Source organism: Barbus barbus (assembly GCF_936440315.1).
Source record: "Barbus barbus genome assembly, chromosome: 14".
NCBI lineage: Eukaryota > Metazoa > Chordata > Actinopteri > Cypriniformes > Cyprinidae > Barbus > Barbus barbus.
Window position 1 is genome coordinate 32,372,256 of NC_136742.1, and position 14,077 is coordinate 32,386,332.

At 42.4% G+C, this 14,077-nt stretch overlaps 1 protein-coding gene across 5 annotated transcripts in view; it reads left to right on the forward strand.

Moving 5' to 3' along the window:
• The window catches only part of LOC306880533 (serine/threonine-protein kinase PAK 5-like), a 61,927-nt gene that overhangs the window by 6,899 nt on the left and 40,951 nt on the right, over positions 1-14,077 (forward strand). The window contains exon 1 of one of the 5 annotated variants that reach the window (XM_079434096.1): positions 9,250-9,490. The exons of 2 other annotated variants lie outside the window; for them this stretch is intronic. The gene's annotated coding sequence lies outside the window, so the exon portion shown is untranslated. Of the gene's footprint in view, positions 1-9,249; positions 9,491-14,077 lie in introns of those variants that run through there. 2 more of the 5 variants (XM_079434099.1, XM_079434097.1) reach the window with 2 other exon arrangements.

The window sequence follows — 14,077 nt, forward strand, 5'->3', positions numbered from 1 at the left end:
GGTACACGTGCACAATGATTTAGGAGTGTTTGAACATCATAGTTAGTTACTCTTGAAGTCACATCAGGACAACAGATTAAACAGTTCAGTCGCTTTCACATTTACGTTTGTCGTTGTTTTGTACTCATTATTGATCATTATTGAGGAGACAGACAATAAAGATGAACAAAAGCTCAGTTGTTTTTAAGGGTGCTGTATGTAATTTTTTTTTACAGCTTGAGCATAAAATACTGTAATATGTTTGCAGATAGGAAAGTTCACATACTTGTTTCTATGAAAAACAATGCTACAGCCAGTTGTTCTGCTTTGAAATGTGTGTTCAGTGTCGGGGTGTCTGTTTGTTTTGGTCTGTGTGACTCCACACACTTCCAATTTACTCAATAGTATTTCAACACCCCGGGTTGCCAGTTTGTGGAAAATGCAGTGAATTGCAGCTGTGGAAGCCAGTGAACGTAGATCATCAGAGATCATAGATACTACCTGACATAAAAAGCCTCACCATCCATCTAAAAGCTGTTTAAAAGGTGGATAAATCAACTCAATGATTAGTTGCCTTTTAATGTCAGTTGTACTCGTTCCTGTTGCCTTTCCTCAATCTGGCAACCCACGTGAAGTCCAGTCTGAGGTAGAGCCCTGCATTTCAGCCCGGGCCCGACGGGCCCCGACTTTTTTACGCCCCTAGGGTAAGGCTTTGGGCCAATTTCGACATCATAGTTCAGACGCGGGCCGGGCCTCGGGCCTGTTTTAGGCTTTTCCTTATTTTTATATTTCAGACATCCACCAATTAGTGATGGAAATAAATTGCAGCGCTGGTGAAAACAACATGAGACCACAGGGCTGCTCGATTATGACAAAAATCATAATCACGATTATTTAGCACGATTAGTGGACCATATGACCAAAACTTTATAAGAATGATTTATTTAAAGATAGCGATATATATATTTTCTGTAGCCTAAATAAGGTTGCTATGACATCTACATTTTAGAGACCAGTGAAATGTCACCATTCTCAATACCACAGCAGAGTACTTGGGTAACTAATATTAGCAAAAAACAAAAAAGTCCTCAAAAAATCATTGAAAATAATTAAAGTCTCTGCTTTGAGATCCACCATAAGCCCCTCTCGCACAGAACTCTCCATCCCGTTGTTGCATTATGCTTCTTGGGACACTTTTGAACCCATTTCTCTGCATCTACTTAAGGATACTATTGTTAATACTAAACTATCTTTTTGCTCCTTTGACACTATACACCCCACATGTTTTAAATTAATCATTGATGCTGTTGGGCCAGGACTGGTGTCTCGTTTTAATAAGTGTCTCTGCACTGGCTCTGTCCCTGCTGACTTTAAAGTGGCTACTGTCACTCCTATACTCAAGAAGCCTTCACTGGACCCATCTGTTCTGAATAACTTTCGTCCTATCTCTGTCTTACCATTTATCTCTAAACTGCCCTCTTGAGAGTGCTAAATGATATTTTTGTATCTACGGACTCTGGTGACTCTGTGGTCCTTGTGCTTTTAGATTGGTCAGCTGCTTTCGACACTGTTGACCACACTCTGATATCTAGATTAGAGTCTTATGTGGGGATAAAAGGAACCGTTCTTAAGTGGTTTTTGTCATACCTCACTGACAGAAAATTCTTGGTCAAGTTAGGTAACTTTTCTTCTTCTATTGCTAATCTAACCTGTGGTCTTCCTCAAGGCTCCATCTTGGCACCCTCTCTCTTTTCTCTGTACATGTTACCTCTGGGATTCATTCTAAGAAGTCATGGGGTGTCTTTTCATTTCTATGCAGATGATACCCAAATTTATCTGCCTATCAAGAGGAAGGATCCTTCAGCTTTTACTTCTTTATTAGAATGCTTAGAGGAAGTTAAACTTTGGCTTGCCCAAAATGTTCTGAGGGGATTGTTTTTGGGTCCTCTGACAATTCTCGAACAACCTGCGTAGATCTTGGTAGTTTATCAGTGTTTAGTTCTCGACGTGTACGGAACCTTGGTGTTTGGTTAGATGAGTCCTTACACTTTGACAAACATATCTCATCTGTAATAGTTTCTATCAACTTTGTCTGCTATCAAAAATTAAACCTTTCCTACATCATAAAACATTAGAGATGGCTGTTCATGCCTTCATCACGTCACGCTTAGACTACTGCAATTCACTTTATTGTGGTAGTTCTAATTCTTTAATTAATCGTCTTCAACTAGTTCAAAAAGCTGCCGCTAGATTCCTTCATAATAGCCGTAAAAGCGCTCATATTACTCCTATTCTGCGGATCCTTCATTGGCTGCTTATTCAATTTAGAATTGACTTTAAAATCCTTTTATTCGTATACAAATCTTTACACGATCTAGCTCCTATGTATTTATCTGAATTGTTGCACCCATACACTCCTCCAGATGTTTAAGATCAAGTGGTCAGTCCCTTCTTTTAGTCCCACTATCCAGACTTAAACATAGAGGAGATCGAGCTTGGAGAACAAAACATGCTCCAAACATTTTTCTATATTAACTTAATAAAAAAAAGAAACAAAATATAATCACTTTGCCATTACATACAAAACGGAACTATTTTAATATCTGAAACAGTATAAGCTGTTTTGGGAGAAGGGGCTCGGGCCGGTAATTCTGATTATCTGTCGGACACGGGCCGGAGTAGGGCCTTAATCTGAGGCCCCTGCAGGGCTCTAGTCTGAGGAGCAGGAGCAGGATTCTCTTCAATAGTATGCATTTGGACTGCAGTACCCTGTTCAAGCACTAGCTGTCAGTATTACATACTGCACCTTTAGTCATTGTTTAATGAAAAACAGTAGTGATGCCCTGAAATGAATAGGAACCGAAAATAATGAATTCAATTAATCAAAGTTATTTAATAATCAACACTCAAATAAAAACTACAAACCTATTTCAGCCTGAAACCGAGTGTGAGTGAGTGTGTGTGTGTGTGTGTGTGTGTGTGTGTGTGTGTGTGTGTGTGTGCAGTATATAGGCCAAACATCGTGAGTGAATGAGTGTTGACGTGCTGCACTCCGGGCGAGTTACCCACAGCAGATGGGTTATATGCCAATAAACTGCGGTAAAAATAGCAGAATGCTGTGTGAAGGAGCAGAAGAGCAGATACTGAGAGTGATTACAGCACTGATGATGATGATGATGATGATTAGAGAGACAGGAAATGAACTGCAGTAAATCACACGTGTCCTGATCATGTGATGTCACTGATGGGAGCTGCTGCAGGGGCTGATGGGATTATTTACCCATAAACCCCCACCCCATGCCAAGGTTAAAATAAAGCCGTGTTCTTCTGCTGTAATAGACGTTAGCTTGAGTTTTTGCAAGATTACAAGTCCGTCAGCTCTCCTATGAAATATTATAAATTTTTATAGCATTTTAATGAGCGCTTACAGGCGTGTTCTGTGTGTGATGAAGATGAGGACGATCTGACGCACGTTCATGTGTGTGTGTGTGTGTGTGTGAGAGAGAGAGAGAGAGAGAGAGAGAGAGTGTGTGTGATCTGTGTGTGTGTGAACCGTGTGTGTGAGATCCGTGTGTGTGTGTGTGTGTGTGTGAGAGAGAGAGTGTGTGATCTGTGTGTGTGAGATCCGTGTGTGTGTGTGTGTGTGTGTGAGAGAGAGAGTGTGTGATCTGTGTGTGTGTGATCCGTGTGTGTGAGATCCGTGTGTGTGAGATCCGTGTGTGTGTGTGTGTGTGTGTGTGTGAGAGAGAGAGTGTGTGATCTCTGTGTGTGTGATCCGTGTGTGTGAGATCCGTCTGTGTGTGTGTGTGAGTAACAGGAGGAGTGTGTGTTTCTGGTTGAGCATGATCAGAGTGTGTGTGGATCATTAAAACCAGTGACTGACTGGAGCAATATGAGAGAAACAAACTCAATCACTGTCACCGCATCAGATTTACAGCAACTCAGCTCTGTGTGTTGCATCAATAATGAATCAAAAACACTGAATAGAGATGGACTGATTCATCAGACGGCTGTTAATCACGTGATGATTGGCTGTTCTGACATTATCAGCATCCTTTGAACACATCTGCACTTTAATACACGGTTATTTCATACAGAAATCATAATTTACATCAAACCTCTGTGACTTTCTTTCTTCTGTGGAGCAAAATATTTTGAAGAACATTAGAAGAACCGAACAATATTGGACCCCATTGACTTTCACCGTTTAATAAAAACACTGAGACATTTCTCAAAATATCTTCTTTTGTGTTTCACTTAAGAAAGACAGTCTTACAGGTTTGACATGAGGGAGAGTAAATGACTAAATAAATAGCTTTGTTCTATTGTATTTAATTGTGCTACTGGTTGTAATTGGTATATTTGTTCCTATTACTTAACAATGTCTGGACGTTAGGGTTAGTCAGAGTCACAGAGTCAGAGTTCCTAGTGTGTTGCTGTGTTAAATGGGGGTGAAAGAGGGGAGGGGGGGCAAGGACGGGAGGGAGTTCAGCTTCCTGACAGCCTGATGTATGAAGCTGTCCTTCAGTCTGCTGGTCCTCGCCTGGAGACTCCGCAGTCTCCTCCCTGATGGCAGCAGACTGAAGAAGCTGTGTGTCGGGTGGGTGGGATCACCTGCAATGCGGAGGGCTTTGCGGGTGAGACGGGTGCTGTAGATGTCCTGGAGGGAGGGGAGAGAGACACCAATGATCTTCTCAGCTGCTCTCACTATTCGCTGAAGTGACTTGCGGCAGGATGCGTTGCAAGCGCCATACCACACAGTGATGCAGCTGGTTAGGATGCTCTCGATGGTGCCTCTGTAGAAGGTGCACATGATGGGGGTCAGGGCTCTTGCTCTTCTGAGTTTGCGGAGGAAGTAGAGACACTGCTGTGCTTTCTTGGCCAGTGCTACAGTGTTGTTAGTCCAGGAGAGGTCCTCAGTGATGTGCACACCCAGGAACTTGGTGCTGCTCACTCTCTCCACAGTCGCACCGTTGATGGTCAGAGGGGCATGCTGAGTGTGTACTCTCCTGAAGTCAACAACAATCTCCTTCATCTTCTCCACATTCAGAGAGAGATTGTTGTCACTGCACCACCCGGCCAGGCGGCTCACCTCGCTCATGTAGTTTGTCTCATCTCTGTTGCTGATGAGACCCACCACAGTCGTGTCATCCGCAAACTTAATGAAAATGTTGGAGTTGTGTGATGGTGTGCAGTCGTGGGTCAGCAGAGTGAAGAGGAGGGGGCTCAGCACACATCCTTGGGGGGCCCCAGTGTTCAGTGTGATGGTGCTGGATGTGTTACTGCCGACCCGTACTGCTTGAGGTCTCCAGGTCAGGAAGTCCAACAGCCAGTTGCACAGAGAGGTATTGAGCCCCAGCTGGGCCAGTTTGTGAGTGAGCTGTTGAGGGATGATTGTGTTGAATGCTGAACTGAAGTCTATGAACAGCATCCTGACATATGAGTCTTTTTTGTCCAGATGTGTGAGGGCTGGGTGGAGGGCAGTGGCGATGGCATCATCGGTCGAGCGGTTGGACCAATATGCAAACTGGAAGGGGTCCAGGGAGGGGGGGGAGGACAGACTTGATGTGGTGCAAGACTAGCCGTTCAAAGCACTTCATGAGGATAGGAGTAAGTGCGATTGGACGGTAGTCATTGAAGCAGGATGGAGATGACTTCTTCGGGACTGGAATGATGGTGGTAGCTTTGAAGCATGTGGGGACAACGGCCTGATTTAACGAGATGTTGAAAATGTCTGTGAAGACATCAGTGAGTTCCACTGCACAGTCTCTCAGTACACGCCCAGGAATGTTGTCAGGACCCGGAGCTTTGCGTGCATTGATCCTGCTGAGGGACCTCCTCATGCTGTCCGGGGACAGCGTCATCACCTGGTCGCCGGGAGGAGGTGGAGTCGTCTGTGCAGTGGTGCTGTTTTGTGCCTCAAAGCGAGCAAAGAAGGCATTCAGCTCGTTCAGCAGGGGCATGGTTTTGTCACAGGTCTGTGGTGGGGGCTTGTAATCCGTAATGGTCTGTATCCCCTGCCACAGGCTCCGCGTGTCTCTGCTGTCGCTGAAACGATGGGCTATCCTCCTGGAGTACTGTCTCTTGGCCTCTTTGATGCCGTGGGAAAGGTTGGCCCTAGCTGTCTTCAGGCCCTCCTCATCTCCAGCTCTAAAGGCAGCGTTCCGAGCCTTCAGAAGTCTGTAGACCTCCCCTGTCATCCACGGCTTCTGGTTGGCCCGGACAGTGATGGAGTTTGTGACTGTTACATCATCAATGCACTTGGAGATGTAGGCAGTAACAGTCTCTGAGTACTCTTGGAGGTCTGTAGTGTTGTTGTATGTGGCAGCCTGTTTAAACATATTCCAGTCAGTGGTGTCAAAACAGTCTTGAAGTGCCTCTGACGACCCTTCCGGCCACACTTGAATCTGTTTGTGAACTGGTTTGGTGAATTTAACGAGCGGTCTGTATGCAGGCATTAGCATGACAGTGATGTGGTCTGAGGCTCCGAGGTGGGGGAGGGGGAGGGCCTTGTAAGCTCCTCTCTGGGTGGTGTAAAAGTTCAGAGTATTTTTTCCCCTTGTTGGAAAGTCTATGTGTTGATGTATTTTTGGGAACACACTCTTTAAGTCTGCGTGGTTGAAATCCCCAGCCAAGATAAGAAAAGCATCTGGGTGGGCTATCTGCTGCTCACTGGTGTGCTGGTACAGATCATTTAGTGCTTCACTCCTGTTGTTGTTTTTGGAGCTGGGAGGGATGTATACAGCAACGAGCAGTATGGCTGTATATTCTCTCGGTAGATAGAACGGCCGGCACTTAATAATCATAAACTCCACCAGGGGTGAGCAGTGTTTGCAGACCACAACAGCGTCACGACACCATGCATCATTGATGTAAACACAAAGCCCGCCGCCGCGGATCTTACCTCCCTCGACGAGAGCTCTGTCAGCTCGATAGCATGTTAGCTGGTCGAGCTGTATGGCGCAGTCCGGTACGCTGTTGTTAAGCCATGTTTCCGTAAACAAAAAAACACAACAGTCTCTTACAGTCCTCTGAGTAGAGCGGAGTAGTCGGATGTAGTCCAGTTTATTGTCCAAAGAGCGTACGTTCGCCAGTACGATGGTGGGGATAGCTGGCTTGTGTGGGTTGGCCGCTAGCCTAGCTCGGATACCTCCGCGCTTACCCCTCTTCTGCTTCCTCTCACGCCGCTTGTAGCGCCTCCGCTGTGGGCGAGATGCAGTAGTGGGGGTCGTGATGGAGTAGGCCTTCGGAGCAGACCGAGGTCCCGCAGCTCTTCAGCGTGCGCAGAGTTTAACTCTAAAAATGTGATTCTGCCGACATCGAGCAGAAACTCACGACTGTATGCGCGCTTAAAGACAGGTAGATGAGACGAAGATGTGCAAAAACATTGCGACTTACAAGACAAAAAACATGAAAACACAGATTTGTCGGGAGAGAGAGAAGCCGCTGCGACTGTTTCTCCATCTTAGGAGAAAAAAAATATTTAGGAAAAAAAAGATATTTTGTTTTTTTTAAAAATCCCTTTTCAAGAACTACAACGAACGGCTCGTTTGGACTACAAAGTTGTTTTCCTGTATTTATGACATCACAAATTGTAAATCCCGCCTACAGAAAGTCGAATGGTTGGGGGCTGAGGAGCACTGCATGTTTCAAAATCAAAACCCAGTGCAGGTGTTTTTATATCACTGTATTTCTGAAGGAAACCGACAGTCTTAAGAACATTTTGGATGTCATTTTCATTTCATCTTGCATATAATGTCTGATAAAGCAGCTCTGCTTTGTGTGCAGCGTCACCGGGGAAACCTCGCTCTCTCCGCTCCAACAGCGCCTCCTGCTGGCAGAGAATTAATTTGCATATATATGAGCCACAAATAGTGCGAGTCTGTGGGATTATGGTATAAATAAATTCAACTGTATAACAGTTTCAGTGCAATTCATGTTATAATGTTAGAATTAAAGAATAATAAACATAATACATATTACCGGTGCACTTATCTGTACATAGTCATGCAGTTATTTTTAAGATGTGGTTGACATCCTATCTAATGTGATTTAGCCAAAAAAACAACAACTATATCGTTACCACTTTAATATGTCTGTGTAATATCTGTGCGTGCAAAGGTTCTGCGGTCTCCTCTTGTTCAATATTCTCGAGGTCTGAACCGATATGGCAATATTGACCAACTTGCTGATTTGGCAAGGGGCGGGGCAATACTGAAACACCGTCTAAGCTGTTGACCAATCACAACGCACTGGGACAGCTAACCAATCACAACACATTTAGTTTTTCTGAAGGCGGGTCCTCATCAAACCCGTAACTAATGGAGCCGTTTGTGTCAGGCTGGGGAGAGAGGTGTTGTAATAATGACAATTATGTGAAAAATAATGTTATTTTCCAACCACTGAGCATGAGAACATGTTCTAGTACACCCCCAAAACAAAATCAACACTTTGTAAAAGAGCATAATAGGACCCCTTTAACTAAATTCAGTTTTGTTTTTTCCCCAAATACCATCCATCAATTTATTTCAAAAACAATAACTATTTTTATTTATTTATATTCATATTCATTTTTATTTTTTTTTTATTTTGTTTAAAAAACAATAAGTTTCTAGATTTATTTATTTATTTATACATTTATTTATTAATTCTTATCATTGCAAAAAAATGACTTTCTTAGTATTTTTGTTTTGTTTTCTAGTATAAATATCTAAACATTCTTGAATCAAGATGCATTTACTTGACAAGTAAAATATATTAAGTCTTGTTTTCTAAAACATTATAAAAATGTTGTTAGTTTTCGCTTAAAACAAAATATCTGGCAATGGGGTAAGAAAAATCTTTTTAATTGAAAGGGTCTACAAGATTATTTTTCTTGTCCCATTGGCAGATGTTTTTGCTTGTTTTAAGCAAAAACTAACAAAATATTAATTTTTTTATTTTTATTTTTTACAGAAAACAAGACATAATATCTGAAGTCATTTACTTGTACAGTAAATTCTTCTTGATTCAAGAATGTTTATATATTTATACTAGAAAACAAGACAAAATACTAAGTAAGAATAATTTTTTGCAGTGCATTTGTATTTATTATAATTTGTTTAATTTGATTTATGATTTTCTTCTTCTCTGCGGCACAGCCAGGGAATATCTTGGCAGGGCGAGCGCAGATGCTCTGCTCTCAGATGTCTGTGGTGTGTTCAGGGTTCTGTGGCGTGGAATGCGATGGTATCTGTGATGCGTTTGTGAGCGGAGCTGCTGTAAATAGCCGTGTTCTGCGAGCAGGAAGGACCTGTGTTTGCGCTGACAGATGGTGCGAGGACGAGCCGAGCCGCGGGTCTCAGCTGACGGTCAGGGGACGGACACTGATCTGCTGAGGAGCTGCGCTAACACACATCAGATTCACGCTCAGAAGTCACCGAGTCGTTCGTTCCTTTGATTCCTGAATGGAGCTTCACTGCTTTGATCTGTTTGTTTGAGCAACATGTCAACTTCTGACTCCACCAATCACGTGAGTTTGGGGCGGGACTATCTGTCTGACTGACCAATGAGTGTTTGATAGATGGTCTTTATTTGTCCAGGTTGTTTTGTTGACACAGAAGTGACACATTTCACTCTTGAAGCAGTAAATTTGGCTGGTTCTACTGTCTGTGAACGAGTCCTCATTTGTGACCACAAAACCAGTCATAAGGGTCAGATTTATACATAGTCTGTAAATTGAATAAATAATCTTTCCATTGATGTATGGTTTGTTATGATCGGACAATATTTGTCTGAGATACAACTATTTGAAAATCTGGAATCTGAGGGAGCAAAAAAATCTAAATATTGAGGAAAAAGTTGTTTAAAGTCCTTTAAAGTTGTTAAAATTAAGTTCTTAGCAATGCATATTACTAATCAAAAATGAAGTTTTGATATATTTACGGTAGGAAATTTACAAAATGTCTTCATGGAACATGATCTTAATATCCTAATGATTTTTGTCATAAAAGAGAAATGTATAATTTTGATCCATACAATGTATTGTTGGCTATTGCTACAGATATACCTGTGTTACTCATGACTGCTTCTGTGCTGCAGGGACACATTTCTCTGGGATGTTATGTTCTTATGGAACACTATTAATATAATTCATCAGTCTGACTGTAAGCCAGTTTGGGTCACACTCATAAAATTCATCTTTTCTTTGTCATTGATGCGTCTCATCCAGTCAGATTTCAGAGTCTGCGTGATCTGTTTAATATTAACATGTCCCTCTCAGCTGATTGGAGGAGCAGTGATCATCAGATAATGATAGTGATTGTATCTTCAGTCCTGATGATCTGTAGTTTGTGTTGAAGTGAAGTGAAGTGAAGTGAAGTGACATTCAGCCAAGTATGGTGACCCATACTCGGAATTCGTGCTCTGCATTTAACCCATCCAACGTGCACACACACACACACACACACACACACACACACAGCAGTGAACACACACACACACCGTGAACACACACACACAGCAGTGAACACACACACAGTGAACACACACCCGGAGCAGTGGGCAGCCATTTATGCTGCGGCGCCCGGGGAGCAGTTGGGGGTTCGGTGTCTTGGTATTGAGGGTGGAGAGAGCGCTGGACATTCACTCCCCCCCACCTACAATTCCTGCCGGCCGGAGACTCGAACCCACAACCTTTGGATTACGAGTCCGACTCGCTAACCATTAGGCCACGACTTCCCCTGTGATTGAGCTGTGATTGATGTGAAGTTCGGTGTGTGACGTCTCTGTTTCTGCTCGGCGTTCATCTCAGGAGCCTGTAAGCATTCTCTAGTTTTGTAATCCCATTTTAAGGCTGTCTGCCCTGATCTGGGTCACGGGTTTGATCAGGGTTACCCCTTCACGAGCCACCCGCCGGCCCATAATCCCCCAGTCCCCGCAGACTCTGATCACGCCTCTATAGAGCGTTCTCTTTCATAGCTCAGGACACTTCACACAGCTGAGACTGACCTTTCTCCTGAAATAATAATAATTATAATGAATAATTATTAATAACATAATAATATTATTTAAATTTTTTTGGTGATTGTGTTTTATGATTTAATACAATTGTATTACACAAAATCCAAAAAATAAAATAATAATAAAATAATACAACAACAACAACAACAAAAAAATGAAACAGAATTTAGGGGAAAAATACAAAATGGAATTTGTGAAAATAAAACAAATATTTAATAGATTATGATTATTGTTAAAATGATAATAATTGATTAATTTCTTAAAGTTATATGATTTCAGTTAATTAGTGAAGTGAAGTGACATGTGGCCAAGTATGGCGATCCATACTCAGAATTAGACATCATTATTCAGTTTGGGGAAAACTTCTAAAATGTATTTTGTCTGAACTCTCCATGAGATCTCTCGGTGATTGTGTGGAAGAATCAGTGAGATATGAATGAGATGTGATTGAGTTTGATCTGAGATTATCTGGAGCTTCTGCTGACGCTGCAGGAACCACAGCAGATGATGACAGCAGTGAGTGAGTGAACAAGTGACATCTGCTGCGTCTGTGTGTGTGTGCGCGTGTGTGTGAGTGTGTGTGTGAGTGTGTGTGTGTGCGCGTGTGTGTGAATGTGTGTGTGAGTGTGTGTGTGAGTGTGTGTGTGAGTGTGTGTGTGTGCGCGTGTGTGTGTGAGTGAGTGAACAAGTGACATCTGCTGCGTCTGTGTGTGTGTGCGCGTGTGTGTGAGTGTGTGTGTGAGTGTGTGTGTGTGTGCGCGTGTGTGTGAATGTGTGTGTGAGTGTGTGTGTGAGTGTGTGTGTGAGTGTGTGTGTGTGCGCGTGTGTGTGTGTGTGTGAGTGAGTGAACAAGTGACATCTGCTGCGTCAGTGTGTGTGTGTGTGTGTGAGTGTGCGCGTGTGTGTGAGTGTGTGAGTGAGTGAACAAGTGACATCTGCTGCGTGTGTGTGTGTGTGCGCGTGTGTGTGAGTGTGTGCGCGTGTGTGTGAGTGTGTGAGCGAGTGTGTGTGTGAGTGAACAAGTGACATCTGCTGCGTCAGTGTGTGTGTGTGTGTGTGTGTGAGTGTGTGCGCGTGTGTGTGAGTGTGTGAGCGAGTGTGTGTGTGAGTGAACAAGTGACATCTGCTGCGTGTGTGTGTGAGTGTGTGAGTGAGTGAACAAGTGACATCTGCTGCGTGTGTGTGTGTGTGTGTGTGTGAGTGAGAGTGTGTGTGTGCGTGTGTGAGTGTGAGTGAGTGTGTGTGTGTGAGCAGGCACGTGCCTTCCTCGAGAGAAAGTGCCCTTTTTTCTGGGTAGGTTTTTTTTTTTTTTTTTTGAATGAATATAGGCCTATGTATATATGTATGCGTGTGTGTTTCTGCTTGCGCACAGCTTTCCCTGTCAAACAAATAAAAAAATCCAAATATCAGGTCGGGTCAGAAAATGTTGAGACTCAGTCGAGTTCCGATGCCTTTCTCCCCTCCGCGTCTCGGCGCAGCACACATTGATCGGCACATGCACATCACAGACAGAAGTGAAGCCCTCCCTCCCTCTCCAGTTGTGTTTATCTTGGTGTGGAGGTGAGTGGTGATAAACAAAAGACTAGCTACCTGTGCCTCGAATTTACAGCTAATTATCCAAAAGACAAAAGGCAAATATAGTTCATTTGTCTTGCTAACATCTGCTACCATAGACCAGTGTGCGTTCTTTCACTGCATGATTCAGTTTATTAAAATGCATTTAGATTAAGAATGATCACAAAATTAAAGCTATGGGGGCAGAAATCTATATATTTATATCATTACATATAGTTAGTCAGTATCACGCGAAGACTGATGTTTTTTGTTTTTTTTTTTCACCAAAAAGCAACATTACAAATGTGATATTGATTTTATAAAGCAGTTAAATAAACAAGAATTTAATATTAACACACTTATGTTTTAGACAAAATATTGACTGTTTTTGCTCTATTTCGCCAAAAAATATCATTTCAATTTGTGTCTCTGAGCAACAGCTGTTTTGTTCCTGAATTGATGAATCGTTTAAATGATTCGGTTCAGTTGCAATGACTCACTTATTAATGGTGACTTGCTGCCACCTGCTGGCGGTTTTAATTTCACATTTAAAGTATCTATCCATTTTTTAATCAGTATTCAATGTTTTATGTTTAAAATATCAAAACAGTATTAATGCATAACTGCAGATTAAATACATTCATGTCCTGCATTAAACGGTGTGTAAATGCATCTAAATGCCACTTCTAATGCAGCTTCTGTGTTTTCGCTGCATTGCAAAGATAATTTGGTCAATACTGATTTAATTTGCTTGGTAACAGCTTAAGTGACTTATTCTAATTGACTGTTTCAATGAAAATATGCACATTTATGCAGGGCTTTATAAAGGAAAAAAAATAAAAATCAATTTAAACTTATTGGAAAAGGTTAATTTCTACCACTGCTGTGAACTGATCACCACAGAATATCAAAAACTTTAGGAGTCAGCTGTCCACGGTAGTCCTAAAGATATCAGCACAATAACAAACTCAACTAAATATTGTCTAATTATCGTTATCAATAAAATACCAGAAAATATTGATATAGTTTGTGTCAATATTACACACCCCTAATATATTAAGCGTTTTGTTTAGAAAATAAATTAATATGAGAAGTGCCCTTTTTTCCACTTGAGCCCCTGCCCCTCAGAATGTCTGTGCACATCCCTGTGTGTATGTGTGTGTGTGTGTGTGTGTGTGTGAGTGAGAGTGTAAGTGTGTGTGTCACGGAATGACCCTCGGACAATGGAATAAAGGTAAAACAGGTGAGTTTATTGTCAGCAACAGGTGCAGATGAATGCTGAGTGTCCTGAGTGAGGTTTCTTGACTTAAATGAGCTTGTAACCGTGATTCTTGGTTCGCAGGAGATCGTGGGACGGAGATGGAAGTAAGCACACACCTTGGATGAGTATGGAGATGATCCACAATGCGATGGAGACTGGAGAGGACGTTGGAGCTAGGAGCAGAAGGTCACTCTGGAGAAGACACAACAGGTAAGTAAACAAGGTGGGTATCTCAATGTATTGGTAGGATATCATGGAGAGAGTCCACTATGTCTGAACGAG